Source organism: Pleurodeles waltl, chromosome 8, assembly GCF_031143425.1.
Source record: "Pleurodeles waltl isolate 20211129_DDA chromosome 8, aPleWal1.hap1.20221129, whole genome shotgun sequence".
Lineage (NCBI taxonomy): Eukaryota > Metazoa > Chordata > Amphibia > Caudata > Salamandridae > Pleurodeles > Pleurodeles waltl.
Window position 1 is genome coordinate 119,843,719 of NC_090447.1, and position 16,162 is coordinate 119,859,880.

Genomic DNA, 16,162 nt, shown 5'->3' on the forward strand with positions numbered 1-16,162 from the left:
TGTGTTGTGTTGAAAGTTTGATACATTTCATGTATACCTCTTTACATTTCAGAGCAACCCCACTTACTGCCAGACTTTCTATGGTAGGGACACCGCCATGGAAAAGCTGCTGGTAAGCCAGTGCTGGGTCCCCCCTTGCCCAGCACCATTTGAATGCACACTGTCTGCGGTGCGCATTCTGAAGGTGGAGGTGTGCTACGGTATTGGTCTCGGCTCCCTTAAGGCCAGCCTGGCGGTAATGTCATAGTACAATGTTCCCACCCATCCGCCAAACTTGTAATAGGGCCCGGAATGTTCAGTCACGAACAAAACAGACATTTTGTCCTGTCTGTTCCAAGGGCAGTATTTTCTAATGCTCTTGGAGTTTGACAGAGGGAAAGTCAGTCATGTGTACGCCAGAGTATCCCTGCTGCAAAAATCAAAATCAGGCACAAAAAATTACTAATTTGAAATATTTGCAATGCAATAAAGTTTTTAAAAAATGTAACTGTAAATTGCATTTTGAATTTCTTTCTTTTTTAATTTCAAATAAATCAATGTGTGTTAAATTTTACTGTAATGCCATATCAATATTTGACAAACCAAAAAGCCAAAATGTTATTTTTTGTTATTCTGACATTGTTAAAAAAACTATAAACAAATTAAAATATTTTAGAGAACATCTTTTAAATGTTTTTATTTGTACTGTAGTGGATTGAAAATGTATTAAGCCCTATTTATGTACTTATGCTGTAAAAGTGGTTTATTAATTGTCAAAAATTATTTTTTAGATTTCTTCAACAGCATAAGTAAATGTATAGGGTGTGATACATTAATAAGCAACTTAAGTACAGAATTGAAAAATGTCATTTGAACTTTTAAACAAATACTAAAATTAATTAAAGTAAGTTTTGCCATTGTGAAATAGCACAAAAAAATAAAGCAACTTTATTTTTCAACTTACTTAAATACTGGTACAACATCGCAGTAAATATTGACACACATTGATTCATATTGTTATTTTTATAAATTAAATGTATAATCAGTCTTTTTCAGCCTTGCACACCCACTGTACAAAGTGTTCTTTGATTGATCTTAACAAATCTGAAGCATTCAGAAGTGTAAAACAGTTCTTGTAGGTAATAGAAAATAGAAAAGAAAAACGATCAGAATTGAATTAGGAGCAATAATAGAAAAATAGAAAATTACAAAAACTGTGACCAAATGGTTTCTGAACATTTTCCCTACATGCAGGAGAAAAACATGTACATAAATCTAAGTTTAAAAACCTTGAGCAGGTGAAATTTGAAAAATTTGAAAATCTTTTGATAACAAACGTCATGATATGTTATATTTACACATATACAATAACAGGTGAAGGGGACCTTGGTCAAGAAGGTGGGGAAGCAGCTGGCCACTGTGTTTCAGGTGGAGAAACATCAGACACCGATGGACACAGAGACATGGAGGGTGAGGGTACTGTAACGGAGGCCACAACATCTTTATCCTCATCAGAGGCGACCGGACCCTAGTGGTGGTGGGCCCTCTGGAACTGTTAATATCTTATCCTTCTCCACCACCCAGACACATACCCAGCCTTCTTCTTGCCCCTCCCGCACAGTTGGCCAAACCCACCCCCCTATATGGGCTGGGGTCTCCATTGCCACAGGTACCTCACCCCTGCCCCTGTCACCCTGGCTGCCTTGAGTGAGGTGGCTATTGAACTCTTATGCAGCATCCCTGAAGGCCAGACTGTGATAATGAATGAAACCGAGGGGCTAAGCTTTCAAACACAACAAATAGTTGCATTTCTGGATACCATTCACAGTTCAATGGCTGGCATGCAGAAATTGCTTGCAAAAGTAGCAGCCTCCTCACTTACCCCACCCTCCTAACCTGCCCAACCTTCTGCCCCAACTCAGGTCCCATCCTCAACTCAAATCAAAACTCCCACCCCAATCCCAAGCACACTCACTTCTTTGCAGGCTCCAACAGACATAAGCAGCATAATCACACACACACACACACACACACACACATAAACACAAACACACAAAGAAACACACAAATAACATACATACACTATTGACACCACACCCACAGGCACCACAAGCAAAACACCCACAGCCGCCACAAGCACCACCACACCCACAACCACTACAACCACCACCAAAAGCACCATAACCACCACCACACCTGCAAACACCACAACCACCACCACATTCCCAGGCACTACAAACACCACCTTACCCAGAAGCACCACAACCACCACCACAGCCTAAAGCACCAGAACCACTACCACACCCTCAACCACCACAACCACTACTAACCACAACAACACACTCATCATAACCAACATACTTACACAAAAGCACACCTATACACAAAACAACGCCAACAAAAAGCAAATGCACACATTTGCTAGAATATCACACACCAGCCAAAAAAACAAACATCCAAACATACACAACAAACACAACACCCACGTGCAACTGCCAAACATACAGGCACAACCACATCACCCACTCCAGCTCCATCTACCACCACAACACCATCTCCTACCTCACCTCCTACCCCTACTCCTCTTTCCGAATTCTTCTTTTACCTTGCCTTGTCCCCTACCAAACTTAAACCCACCCAAGAAAAAGCTTTAGGGTGCCTGCTCTGTGCCCAGTAGATTCCCTTTCATAAGGAGGTTACCCTCGGACTATGTATAAGGGCCAGTTTATGGGCAAGAAACCAACTACTTGTTGTGTTGGACTACCATTTTTTTACTTTGTTTATTGAGAGTTATCTCATTTCTGTATAAAAGTTTTAATTTTACAAAGTTTGTTCTACCATCATTATTCATGTACAGTTCATTTATAATAGGAATTTTTTAAGATGAAAATGTGGAATGCATATTCTTACTTACATTTATGACAGTGAATAAAAAATATTTTTATTATGACATATTTGTAAAGTCCAAATATTAGAAACACTTGAAAATCTAATGGACATTGAAATTGTGGTGCAAGCATTCATCATGATGATGGACACTTACACCAAAAGTATAATTCATATTTTTATTTTTAAGTGTTAGTATAGGTGTGTTTACTTTCACTTAATAAGTGAAAAAACATAACTTACCTTAAAAATGTGAAATTAAATGTAATACAATACAGACATGCACTAGATAAGGGGATATGTAACAAAAATGAAAGTTATGACTTGAGTTTAGCAATAACATTGATTTTACATTTATTTAGAAAAAAGGTGTTACCTTGTCTAGCACTATCACTGAATTATATTAGATTTAAAAATATTTAAAAAAATGTATAATGGATATGCTCATAATTTGTTAGTTTATGATAAATAAATTAACACACCTGTATGAACAAATTATGTATTTAGAATTATGTTACATTTTTAGGTAACTGTCCATTATCATGATGGAAGCTAGGACCAAATTCTGAAATATTTTTTTTTTGACACAGCTGTGTTTCTATTATTTCATAAATTACAACATTGCACACATATGCATTACACATTTAAAAAATTACTTGTAAGATTTTTAAAAATGCACGAGTGCGCAAATTAAAACAGACAATCCACATGACAGCAAGTGAAAAACAAAGCATACCTTTGATTCCAGCGATGACGTGGTTGATGTGCTTCGTGGTCAAGACTATCTGGTTTATGATGGAAGTGGAAGTGGAAAAAGGAAAAAAAGGTTAAGTTTCTACCTTATCTGCCTTAGAAACCGCCAACTCAGGTGTGAAGGTTTACCCCCCACAGTTACATTGATGGGAAGGCACATCATGATTGGGCCGGCAGAAATATTGGCTGTACTCACTCCCACAGCAGCTTCTGCCTGTTATGCTGTCAATGCGGGAGGACATTTCTGGTGAAGATGGTGTGACACGGACAGACTATCATCTGTAGACCCACCAGCATCTAAACTGAGTGGACGGGGCACCTAGTTGGTGGGCTGATTTACCGACGGAAAAGTGACAGTGGTACCAGATCCGCCAAGATCTAATTCAGGCCTCAAGTCTTGCCATTTTGGCTCTATGCTTTAAAAAGCCAACACCACTAGAGTAGCATGGGAGTCATGGGCCCTAGTGCAAGCAGAAAAGAAAACAAGCATTTGCAATGCAATAGGTGTCGCATATTTCGAACAAGTTAATTGTCATCTTTTGACAACAGCACCCACGAGCAAAAACAAAAAAAAACATGAGTGGAAACTGAGAAAAGACAACTTAACAAAATAAAATAAAGTTAGCTTTAAAAAATAAAACTTTGCAATTTTGTTTGTCCTGCTGGGCACGTTTTTGCCAGTCACAAGCCTTCTGTTTGCGGGGCGCTGGAAGTTAGAACAAAATAGTACCTCGATCACGTCAGGAGCAGCCGGCAGGCACTAATTAAGTTCACTTAGTTAGTGCTTGATCCCTGCTCCTCAGAGAGGAACGAAAATGATGCCAGACGTGCCTTGACGAATTATGGGGCTGTAAAGAAGAGTGCCATGCTAACCAACAAATGGCAAGCTACAGGAAGGACGAAGCCCTTTACTGAACACAACAGTGAGTCGCATACGAGATGCATGTGGAAGTGCTTGCACTCGCAGGCTCGACCCTAAAAAAATGGGAGTCCCCACCGATCAGTGTTAAATTATATTTATCAACAGAAAAGTGACGGCGGGACCAGGTTTGCCAAGATCTAAATCAGGCCCTCAAGCCTTGCTATTTTGGCACTATTCTTTAAAAAGCCAACTCCATTGGAGTTGCATGGGAGTCATGGGCCCTAGTGCAAGCAGAAAAGAAAAAAATTGAATCCCCACCGATTGGTGTTAAATGATATCCTTAAGTTGGGTGCAGGGGGCCATTTGCATCCCTTGCTCCTGGTCCCACTGTACCTGCATCACTACTGATAACTGTGATCCAGCTTCTCTCTATTCTCCATCTTCATCCCTCTCTTCTCTCAATCTTTCCTCCTTTAACTCCCCCATGCGTATCCAGTAACACATTTTCTCTTCCCCTTCTGATTCTTCCTTTTAAGCTTCCTTCGTTTCTAATTTGTTTCTCTTCTCCTTGCTCCCCTTTACTACTGCTTCCTTTTATTTCCTCCTTCCTCTGTCCTTCACTATTTTTTTGTTTTTTATATAGCACGAACTCGACCCGAAGTTACTGGACCACTTTACATGAGCACCAGTTACGTTACACAAGGAAACATTAATTTTTGGTAGGTACAGAGAGATTAAGGGGCATTTTTAAAAAACCCATAGTGCCAGCAGATTGTCACTTATTGTGATGCTCTGGTGGTACTGTGCATTATATATATTTACAAGGTAGCGCAAAGCCACTTTTTGTAGCTTAATGCTGTCTTTCAAATATGCCCCGCCAATGCAGTTTTCTGCTGCAGAGGGGCGGCCAGTAGGTGCTGCTGTGGGCGCTCCACCTCAACACTGATTGCTTTTGATGCTGTAATCTGTAAATCTGTGGCAGCGCCAAAAACTAACACCCCCCCCAGGGGTGGCGTTAGCATAGCACAATGAGGAGAAATACTTTCATTTCTCCTCGTTTTTGTTTTTGAAGAATGCAGCACACCTAGAAAGAGCAAACACACCATGAATTATTTTTTAGGCGCAGGAAGATGTCCCTTACTGCACACAAACTAATTAAATAATGACACTTTGGTACTTCTATGTCTGCTGCATTCTGCAGCAGACAAGAAGTGCCAGATCACCATTGTAGATTGTTTATGTGCAGGAAGGGACACCTTGCTGCACAGAAACAATCCTTCCCTTTAATGCAGGAACCCTTGCACCATGGTGCAAGGGTGCCTGTGTTGGCTCTGGACGTAAAATTTAGCACTGGCGCAAGGGGAAACACAGGGGTGTGCTGTATTTTTGTAAATATGGCACATCCCTACATTTCTTAAGTGACGCATCGCAGCGCTGACAATTTTGGCGCAGCACCACGCTGCACCAGTTATTTGTAAACATGCCCCTTAGTGATTTGCCCAGAATCACAGGATGTCTCCTTTTTCCACCCTTGTCTCACTTTTCCTATCCCTTGTTACCGTTCACCTTCTCATTTTTTTTCTCCTCATCCCCATTTCTCCTTAATCCACTCTTCCATAGCACAGCCTTCTCTTCCTCTGCTACCTCCATTTCATCCCACACTTTACCTGACCTTAAAGATCATCTCATCTTTACTCTCTGCGAAAGTCACTGTCACACACTCTCATGGGTGTAGGAAGTGTGGAGGACACCGGGGATATGTCCCTCCCAGATTTTGGAGTGGGGTGGACACAGGTGGCAAGGGTGGGGAGACGAGGGGACAAAATAATTTTCCCTTCTCTTCTGTGATTTCGCAGGGCCATTAGCGCGTGAAAGCGCTACCTATACTGGCCCTGCACCTGACCTGTGACCTGCCTCCAGGACACTCGCCCTCTACCCTTCTGTTGTGCTGCAGCACACAAGGGATTCTTTCTCACCTTGCCACCACAGCTGCCTGCAGTCTGCACTTCTGAGAAAAAAGGGAAATGAGAGAGGCCCTTTGTTGATTACTGTCTTCATCCCGTCCCTCCTGAGCCCTACCCTTCCCGCCGCCCTTTAGACCGAACCCTGAAGTATCTCCCTTTCTTTTTAAATATGGTGCTGTGTTGCAGAGTATCTCCCTTTTTAAATACAGTATTGTTGAATTATTGTGAAATATGAGCAGGGCAGGCTTTAGTTCGCTGAAGGCATCCTGTGCGACAATGTTTGTTAGGGCCACTGATTCTGCCGCCTCTCTTTCACTCTCGTCTGTGTCTAGCTTGCCTGCCCCAGTGCTCATTATTGTCACCTAAGGTGACCATCCGGCCCCCCCTCCAACATTTCTGTCTCCTATCTCACCCTCAGCCATCCTGGCATTTGTGACAGCCCAATCTGAAGGCCAAGGGCTGTCTGTAAATCTAATTTCCTGCCAATGGCCTGTGGCTGCAAAGCCTGCACTGTGGCAACTCACAGGCTTTACAGGACTTCACAGGCTGTGGTGGTACAGAGCCTGACACTGCTGGATAGACAGCGGAGAGACCAGCACACAGCACGGCTCCCAGGAAGAACCAGATGGCCTGAGAGTGGGACAGGGCAAGGTAAGGCAGCAGGGCCGGCTCTAGAGCGATGCGACCGGTGCCACTGCACCGGGTGCTGACTTAGGATGGAGGGGCTGTGTTTGCAAGTATATTGTGGCTTTAAAAGCATTTGCTGGATGTTCCTTGCCACCAACAGTTTTCAGGCAACAATAAAAATCTCAAGATAATTTTGGTGATTGATGGTCTTCCTGGAGAGAGATTGAAGTTTTGTCTAGTGGAAGTTTTGACTCATCATAACGTACAGGGTTAATATGGCTGCTGCAAAGAACGTCTACATGCAGATCACAAAGTACATATAACGTAAATAGGTCAGTGGGTTACTGCTTTGGTCAGATGGAGGAAAGTACCCTCTTTTAGGCATGGTTATCCCCACTTTTTGCCTGTTGTCAGTATGTTTTGACTGTGTTCACTGGGACCCTGATAACCAGGACCCCAGTGACTGTGCTCTCTCCCTTTAAATTTGGTTGCTTGAACCACACACACCCCACATTTGGTATGCTAGTAGCCCTTATAAGTCCCTAGTATATGGTACCCAGGGAATTGGGGACTGGGGGTTCCCCATGGGCTACAGCATGTACTATGCCACCCATAGGAGCCCATGTAAAATGCTTTGCAGCCTGCTTTGCAGCCTGCATAAAAAGGTACATGCACCCTTTAACTTCGAGTCACTGCACCAGGTCACTGTAAGTCACCCCAGTAGTACTCCCTCCCAGCCCAGAGGGCAGGGTGCAGGTATCTGTCTGTGAGGGCACCTCCCACAAACTCCAGCTCCATTTTCCTGGACTTCGTGAGTGCGGAGATGCCATTTTACGCGTGTACTGGACATAGGTCACTACCTATGTCCAGCTACATAATGGTAACTCTGAACCTGGGCATGTTTGGTATCAAACATGTTTGAATCATACCCCAATACTATTGTCAGTACTGGTTGCATGATTCCATGCACTCTGGGGCTCCTTAGAGGATCCCCAGCATTGCTCCAACCAGCTTTCTGGGGTTTTCTGGGCAGCCCACGCTGCTGCCACCCCTCAGACAGATTTCTGCCTTCCTGCTGCTTGAGCAGCTCAAGCCCAGGAAGGGAGAACAAAGGATTTCCTTTGGAAGAGGGAGGCAACACCATCTCCCTTTGGAAATAGGTGTTACAAGGCTTGGGAGGGGTAGCCTCCCCAAGCCACTGGTATGCTCTGAAGGGCACATTTGGTGCCCTCCTTACATAAACCAGTCTGTACCAGTTCAGGGACCTCAGCCCCTGCTCTGGCACGAAACTGGACAATGGAAAGGGTGTAACCACTCCCCTGTCCATCACCACCCCAGCGGTGGTGCCCGAGCTCCTCCAGGTGGCCACTTGAGTCTGCCATCTTGAATCCAAGGTGGGCAGAGTCCTCTGGAAGCTTCTGAGTGTCCAGGTCAGGCAGGTGACATCACAGCCCCCTCCTAGGTGGTCATCCTGCTAGGTGACCAATCCCACTTCTGGGCTATTTAGAGTCTCCCTCTAGGGTGGGTCATCAGATTTGACCTGCAAGGTTCCAGCTGGACTCCCCTGCAACGTTTATTTCGACTTCTGGCCCATGGAACCGCAACTGGACTTCACAGGAACATACAATCTGCAGCTCCAGCATCGACTTCGCCCTGCAACATCTTTTCTCCGGCTCCTTCCAGCAACTGCAACATTTCCCGGCTGTGCTTCCTCTGAGGGCATCAAGTCTTCAGTCTGCATAAGAAGAAAGGCGGAATCTCCCTTGAAGTGAAGGAGTCACTCACCTGCATCTGCAGGCACCAACTGCAATGACGACTGGCGGCGTGGATCTCCTCTCCTCCTGATTTACATGGATCCTCCATCAGGGGTGGTAGTCTGGAGTGGTCTCCTTGGTTCTCTCTACCAGCTGTCCAACTTTGGAGATGGTAGGCTCTTGCCTTCCCATGCAGGACAGTAGGTCTTCTGTGGGGGATGCCTCTCCTTCTCCTGACTCTATGTCCTGCTGAGGGTCACCTGAAACTCCCCCCCATGGGTTGAGTCCCCCTGGTCCTTGCTGGTCCCCGGTAGCTCCACTTTTCTCCTACTGCGACATTTGCCTTTACCAAGGCTTGTTGGTGGTTTTTCCACACCACAGAGTGACTGCAATTCTTCATCCGGCTTGGGACGTCGACTGCATCACCCAGGAACTCTTCATTTGCTCCAGTGCTGCATTGCTGACCGTCTTCGGCTCCCCGTCGACCAACTCTTGCATCTACAGACGGCTGGGTAGTGGCTCCTGCCATGACCGGACACTCCAACGTAAACTGGACTTGGTCCCCTTCTTTTCCAGGTCTTCCTCTTCCAGGATCCACTTCTGGTTTCTTTCAGTCTTGTCTGCGTCCTGCAATATCCTTCTCTGAAGTCCTTTTGGTGGGGTGGGAAAAAACCAGTAACTTACCTCTTTTTTCCTGGTCGCTGGGGGGCACTCTGGTTACTTTTGGGGTTTCCTAGTTCCTCCAACTCCCCTGTACCGATTCCACATCCTTGGGTGGTGATCTGACTTTCGCGTATTACTTTTTACAAGCAAGTGCAAAGCGCTCCGTCCCGTGTTGTTATCTCTCTTTGGGCTTCAAACCACGCCCATATCACGTCAGTGTCTTTCATTGGTGCGTGGGCTTACCTTTTAAAATCTGCTTGCTTTCATTAGTGGAAGGCATGCATACGTCACACCTTTTCCGGTGGTTAGCCCCCCTCGAGCGCAACATCCAAGTACTGAAAACATATGAGACTGGCTGTTTTCCATCCGGTTTCTGGACTACTTTTTCTCTTTTTTCGCAAGGCGATCACACTGGGCAGAAGTCGAGCACTTGCAAGACATCGACCCTGTTACATAGTTAATTGCACTTTTGCCAGTTACGTAGATAATTGTACTTTTGCCGGTTACATGGGTAACTACACTTTTGCCAATAGGTTTCACTACGAGTGAACGTTTATTTCCGTTTGTGTGTCTGCTTTGCACTGATGGCGGCCGTCAGCTTGCTTATGTGAAACTTTTAACTTTCAGTTTATATGGAACGAAAAGTCCAGTTAGTTATGTGAAACTGTTTTATTTTCATTTTCAATTTATGTGGCAAGAAAGGTCCGGTTAGGAGTTTACAATGCTAATTGCTCGAGCTCAAGCAAACACGAGACCGGTTGCATTGCAAATGCTTGTTTAGGATATGGTTTGGACCCCTGTAGGCCTTCAGTATTGCCTATTGCTTTTCACTGTTTTCTATTGCTTTTTATGCCAATTTCTGATTGCTACTGTACATATTATAGTGTGTTACTTACATCCTATTGGAGTCTTCCCAATCTAGTGTTTTAGTGTTTGTGTTACTGTAATAAGGAACCTTTATTTTCGTAACACGGAGGCCCTCATTTTGATACTGGCGGTAAAAACCACCTACCGCCGCGGCGACGGACGCCAAAAGACTGTTGCCACAGCTACCAGCCGTCCGCCGTATTATAACCACAGCCGGATTTCCGCCAGAAGGATGGTGGAAATCCGGCTGTGACCATGTCGGCAGATGGCGGTAAGGTGGCGCTGTGCCACCAGCAGCGCCATGCCAGTAGACTGCCGCCAGCTGTATTATGACCCATAATACGGCCTGGCAGTGTTCTGCTGATGGACGCTGCTGGTGGCAGCAGCGCCCCGTCCCATCTCCTGCCGGAGGACTCCCTGAACACAGGTAAGTCGGGTCTTTGACAGGGGAGTGGGGTGGGGGGGTGTTGTGTGTGTGGGGGAGGTGTACGTATGTTTGTGTGTGCGTGGTTGTGGGTGTGTGTTGCGTGTTGGATGCGAGTGTGCATGTATGGAGGTGTGAGTGCGTGTATGTTGTGTTTTGTGAATGTGTGTGTGCGTGCATGTTTGAAAGTGTGTGCAGTGTGTGTGAGTGGATGTATGCATGCATGAATGTGTGAAAAGGGTGGGTGTTTGTGTGAGTGTGTCAAGGGGGGTGTAAATGTAGGGGGGTGGTGGGCTTTGGAGAGGCAGGGGTTGGGGATAACTGGAGAGGGGAGTGGGAGACACCTATCAGTGACAGGGAAGAAATTCCCTGTCACTGATAGTGCCTACCGCCATGGTTTTCGTGGCGGTAAGGAAGCCACGAAAACCATGGCAATAGGTGGGGTTATTATCCTGCAGGAGGTACAGTGACGACCACCGGGCTGGAGATACCAGTGGCGGTCGGAGTGATACATTGGCGGGTTGGCTTCAGCTAACCGGCCAATGTCATAATATGGCGGTAAGTACCGCCAGCCTGTTGGCAGTACTTACCGCCATGTTACCGCCGGGGTCGCAATAACCCCCTGAGTGTTTATGTGTGTAAGTGCTGTGTAACTACAGTGGTATTGCATGACCTTTGCATGTCCCCTAGATAAGTCTTGGCTACCTCTACAGAGCCTGGCTTCTAGACACTGCCTACACTTCATTAATAAGGGGATACCTGGACCTGTTATAAGATGATGATACCATAGGTACTCACCACACACCAGGCCAGCTTCCTACATCAGAGAGCTCTTTTTTCTGTCCCCTGCAGTTTATAAATTAAAACCGAATATAGAACAGTGAGCAATTAACACATCAAAGAGCTGCATGCAAACTTCGAGGTATAGATTAGAGTGTTATTTTTTCCCCACTTTTTCATTAACTTAATGTTGCAAAACAGGTTAATTTGAGCACAAATCAATTCTAATTATTGAAGAGAGCGCCGAACCATGGTTTTATGTTTTGAATTCTGAGTTTGCGCTTCTCCAGACAAAGCACTCTTAAACTATACCTGCTACCAGTATGGATGCCCTGTGACTCCTACACCTTGTAGTCCTCTGTCTTATGTAACATTTCCTATACACTGATTTACACACATATGATGATTGTCTCTGTGTAATGTCTGTGTGATGTAAAGTGCTCTGACACCCTAGACTGGTATGAGGGATGTATGATGGAGCAACACATGCGTATATCATGCCTTAACAACGCGGTCTCAACAACAACCATGTCTTTACCACACATGCCTTTACAACAAATTTTGTTGTAAAAGCATGTTTGGTAAAGGAACATGTGTTTTAAATTCTCCCCCATCCCCTTACACCTGATTTCATACTCCACCCTGCCCAAGCACTTAAAACTGCCCCTGCTCTGAGCCCTAAACTCCCCCGTCCTGAGCCCTAAAAGTACCCCTGCCTTGTCCTAAAAAATACTCTGCCCCCCGCCTGAACCCTAAAACCTACCCTGAACTGCCCTAATAACTACCTTGACGCCCCTGCCCCCACCCTGAACCCTAAAACCTACCCTGCTCTGCTCTAAAGACTACATGCCCCCACTGTACCCTAAAACCTACCCCACACTGTCCTAAAAGCTACTCAACCCCCACCCGTACCCTACAACCTACACCGCACTGTCCTAAAAGCTACCCTGTCCCCCACGCCATTGTCCTGAACCCTAAAACCTACCCTACCCTGCCCTAAAAACTACCCCTACCCCACCCTGTCCTAAAAATTAACCCAACCTCCTGCTCTAAATCTGGCCCCAGCCCTACTTACCTCTCTCTCCTCTGCTCCTTCCTGTTCCACCCGGACAGCTAGACCGCCCTCTAGGCTGTAACCACAGATATGCGTGGTAAAGACATGTGTGGTAAAGGCATGCATGCTAGTCCCATATGTGTGGTTATGGCAGCGTGGTCAATGCATTGCATTGATTGCATTGTAAGTGATGTTTTCCGATATGAGTGGTGCTATAAAACTAATAAAATGCATCTGAGAGAAAGTGTTGATGGATGGTAGTGAGGGAATCCGTGGCGGAGGTGGTCATTGGGGGGCGCCAACAAACAATGTTGCACAAGGCACCACCAGCACTAAGGCTGGCCCTGTCAGACAGCACAGCAGTTCACAGGAAGGCGGCAGCACAGAGACTGCCACTTGACAGTCAGACAAGGACCTAGCAACAATCATAGGCCTTACTGGACTTCATAGGCAGGCGGGGGCTCAGAGACTGACACCACCTGACTTGAAAGAAAGCTTCCAACAGGCAGCACAGTGCATGGCAGGCAGCACAGGAATCAACAGGAAGCACTGCGCCCAGCAGGCAGCACAGGCATCTTAGGACTTCACAGGCGGACAGCAGCACAGAGCCTGTCGCTGCCTATCGGGCAGCAAAGGGCCCAGCAGATAGGGAATTGCAGGCCGCACAGGACTTGACTGAAAGTGCTGGGCCCGGCAGGCAGCACAGCCTTTTAAGGACTTCATAGCCAGGCGCCAGCACACAGCCTGCCACCGCCTGACAAGCAGGAAGGGCCCAACCAGTGGAACCGCACCTGCCAGTTAACAGGGAAGATACGCATTATTTGGCAGGCAGCACAGGACATAGAGGGTTTCACTAGCAAGTGGTGCAAGGCAACCTGACACTACCTGGCATTCAGCAAAGGACCTTACAGTCAGCGGCAGTGTGCCTGGCACACTGCCTTAGACCTTACAGAAGTCCCAATCCTCGCAGGCAGAGTGGGGCCTGATAAACAACATAGTGTCACACAGATTGTGTCACAACAAATGGCTTCACCAGCGACACAGGGTGCATCTTAACACGATCTTGTTTGAGTGATGCTGAGTTAGTCTGGCTGGTCAGGCCTGTCACTAACCTCTCAACCCTCTCTCCCTCTTAATATGGCCAGGTACTGCCGAGGCCTCCCACTTATCCCATAGTTTTCCCTCCCACATGTTCCGTTACAACTTTTTAGTCAATATAATACACTTCTTGGGTTAGGGGTCGTAAAACCCTGGCCCTATTTTATTTGTGAAACAGCAAATTAAGAACAATCATCACTTAAAACATTTATAGCAGTAACCCCATTATATTTACAGCTTCATTTACATGTGTAGATGTCTAGCCTTTACAGAGGTGCTAATAGATCTGAGTTACTAATATTATCTAAATTCAGTCGCTGTGCATCCACTTCAGGGACTGCGGATGAGATCATGACTTGCCGCAATGAGTCCCAGGTCCGGATCCACCCAATGGCTAAGTGGCCCTGGGATAGGTCTCTCCATATGGGAGGGCAACCCCCCCTCGTATCAACCTCCCATCCCCCACCCACTTCCCCAACCCCCACCCGCTGCAACCCTTCTGGGTGCAAACTTTGTGCAGGGGCCCGCCTCAAGGTTGTCCCTGCCCCCCCCCCCCTAGAAATTTAGGGGGTGATTCTGACTTTGGCGGGCGGCAGAGGCCGCCCGCCAAAGTCCCGCCGTCAGAATACCGCTGCGTGGTCAAAAGACCGCCGCGGTAATTCTGAGTTTCCCACTGGGCTGGCGGGCGACCGCCAGAAGGCCGCCCGCCAGCCCAGCGGGAAATCCCCTTCCATGAGGATGCCGGCTCCGAATGGAGCCGGCGGAGTGGAAGGGGTGCGACGGGTGCAGTTGCACCCGTCGCGATTTTCAGTGTCTGCTTGGCAGACACTGAAAATCTTGGTGGGGCCCTGTTAGGGGGCCCCTGCAGTGCCCATGCCATTGGCATGGGCACTGCAGGGGCCCCCAGGGGCCCCACGACACCCGTTACCGCCAGCCAGGTTCTGGCGGTCAAAACCGCCAGAACCAGGCTGGCGGTAAGGGGGTCGGAATCCCCATGGCGGCGCTGCCTGCAGCGCCGCCATGGAGGATTCCCTAGGGCAGCGGGAAACCGGTGGGACACCGCCGGTTTCCCGTTTCTGACCGCGGCTGTACCGCCGCGGTCAGAATGCCCATGGATGTACCGCCAGCCTGTTGGCGGTGCATCCGCGGTCCCCGGCCCTGGCGGTTGTCAACCGCCAGGGTCGGAATGACCGCCTTAGTGTCTCCTACGCCCCTGCACCCTCTCCCCTGGAGAAGATTAAACACGAGCCAAGCTCGGCCTGAAAAATAAACTATAACTATTGACTGGCAGATCAGGCACCTTCCCACTCTTTTCCCCTGTGCCGCTGCACCACTGTAGCTACACCCATGGCCAACCTACAGCACTCAGATGCCCTTCCGCGTAAGCAGAAGTGCTTATCAAGTAACCATGATGATGGGGAGTGAGCTGTGCAAGTCTGTCACAAATACTGGACATTTTCTCTCTGGTTGTCCGCGCTATCTTTTGGTTTGAAAAAAAGGGCCAGATGTATCATCATTTCTTAAAAATCGCAAATGCGATTACCGAATCAAAAATTGCAATACCGGCCCCATTCGCAGCTATGGGTCTGTTGGCCCATATCTGCGAATTTTTTGCATTTCCAAAATTGCGATATCTGAACCAGAAATCGCAATTTTGGAAATGCAAAACCCCAGGGTGCTGGGGGGCTAAGGCCCCCTCTGCTGCACCCCAAAAAAAATTGGGGGACATGTAAGGTGCACACATGCCAAAAGGGCATGTGTGCTTTACATGTACAATTTAAAAATACATTTTAAATGCATTTTTAAATTTTGCACATGGTTACCACCAAGTTCAACTTGGTGGTAATTAGCGATTCCTAAATGCCAAAATCGCATTTAGGAATTGCTTCATACATGTGCTAAGAAATCGCAAATAAGGAATCCTTATTTGCGATTTCTAATTTAGAGAGTCGCAATTTGCGACTCTCTAAACAGGGTCGCAATTTTAAGGAATCGCTATTTTATCGATTCCTTAAAATTGCGTTCAGAATGTACTTTATACATTCTGAACTGGCATTTTGCATTCACAAATGGGCATTCGCACTGTTTGCGAATGCAAAATGCTTTCATACATCTGGCCCAAAATCATATGAGACATGAAAAGCAGTCCATGTTTAAAAAGAAATCAATTTTACACCCACCACTCCCTCCCCGCCCTTCCTATGGTTCCTCCAATGAGACCAAATGCTTAATTTCCCATTATGTGCGATTTGTATCCGACAGACCTTTCTATGACTATTTCTGCATATAGCGCCCAGAAAGCTACAGGGCAACAGGATTACAATCTATTGTTTGTGCCCTCGCGCAATGCCCAGATTCTTCTCGAATGTTCTCCATCTCTCTCCCATAAAATGGAACATTGTCCGTCTCTGACTTTGTACCACCTCTAGTGCTTAAAATGTAAATAAAAAC

General features: G+C 46.6%; 1 long non-coding RNA gene across 1 annotated transcript in view; it reads right to left on the minus strand.

Moving 5' to 3' along the window:
• The window catches only part of LOC138249072 (uncharacterized), a 67,968-nt gene extending 64,316 nt beyond the window's left edge, over positions 1 to 3,652 (minus strand). Inside the window, exon 1 of the long non-coding RNA XR_011194696.1 lies at positions 3,602 to 3,652. This is a non-coding gene — a long non-coding RNA (uncharacterized lncRNA). The remainder of the gene's footprint in view (positions 1 to 3,601) is intronic.
• Between the last annotated feature and the right edge of the window lie 12,510 nt (positions 3,653 to 16,162).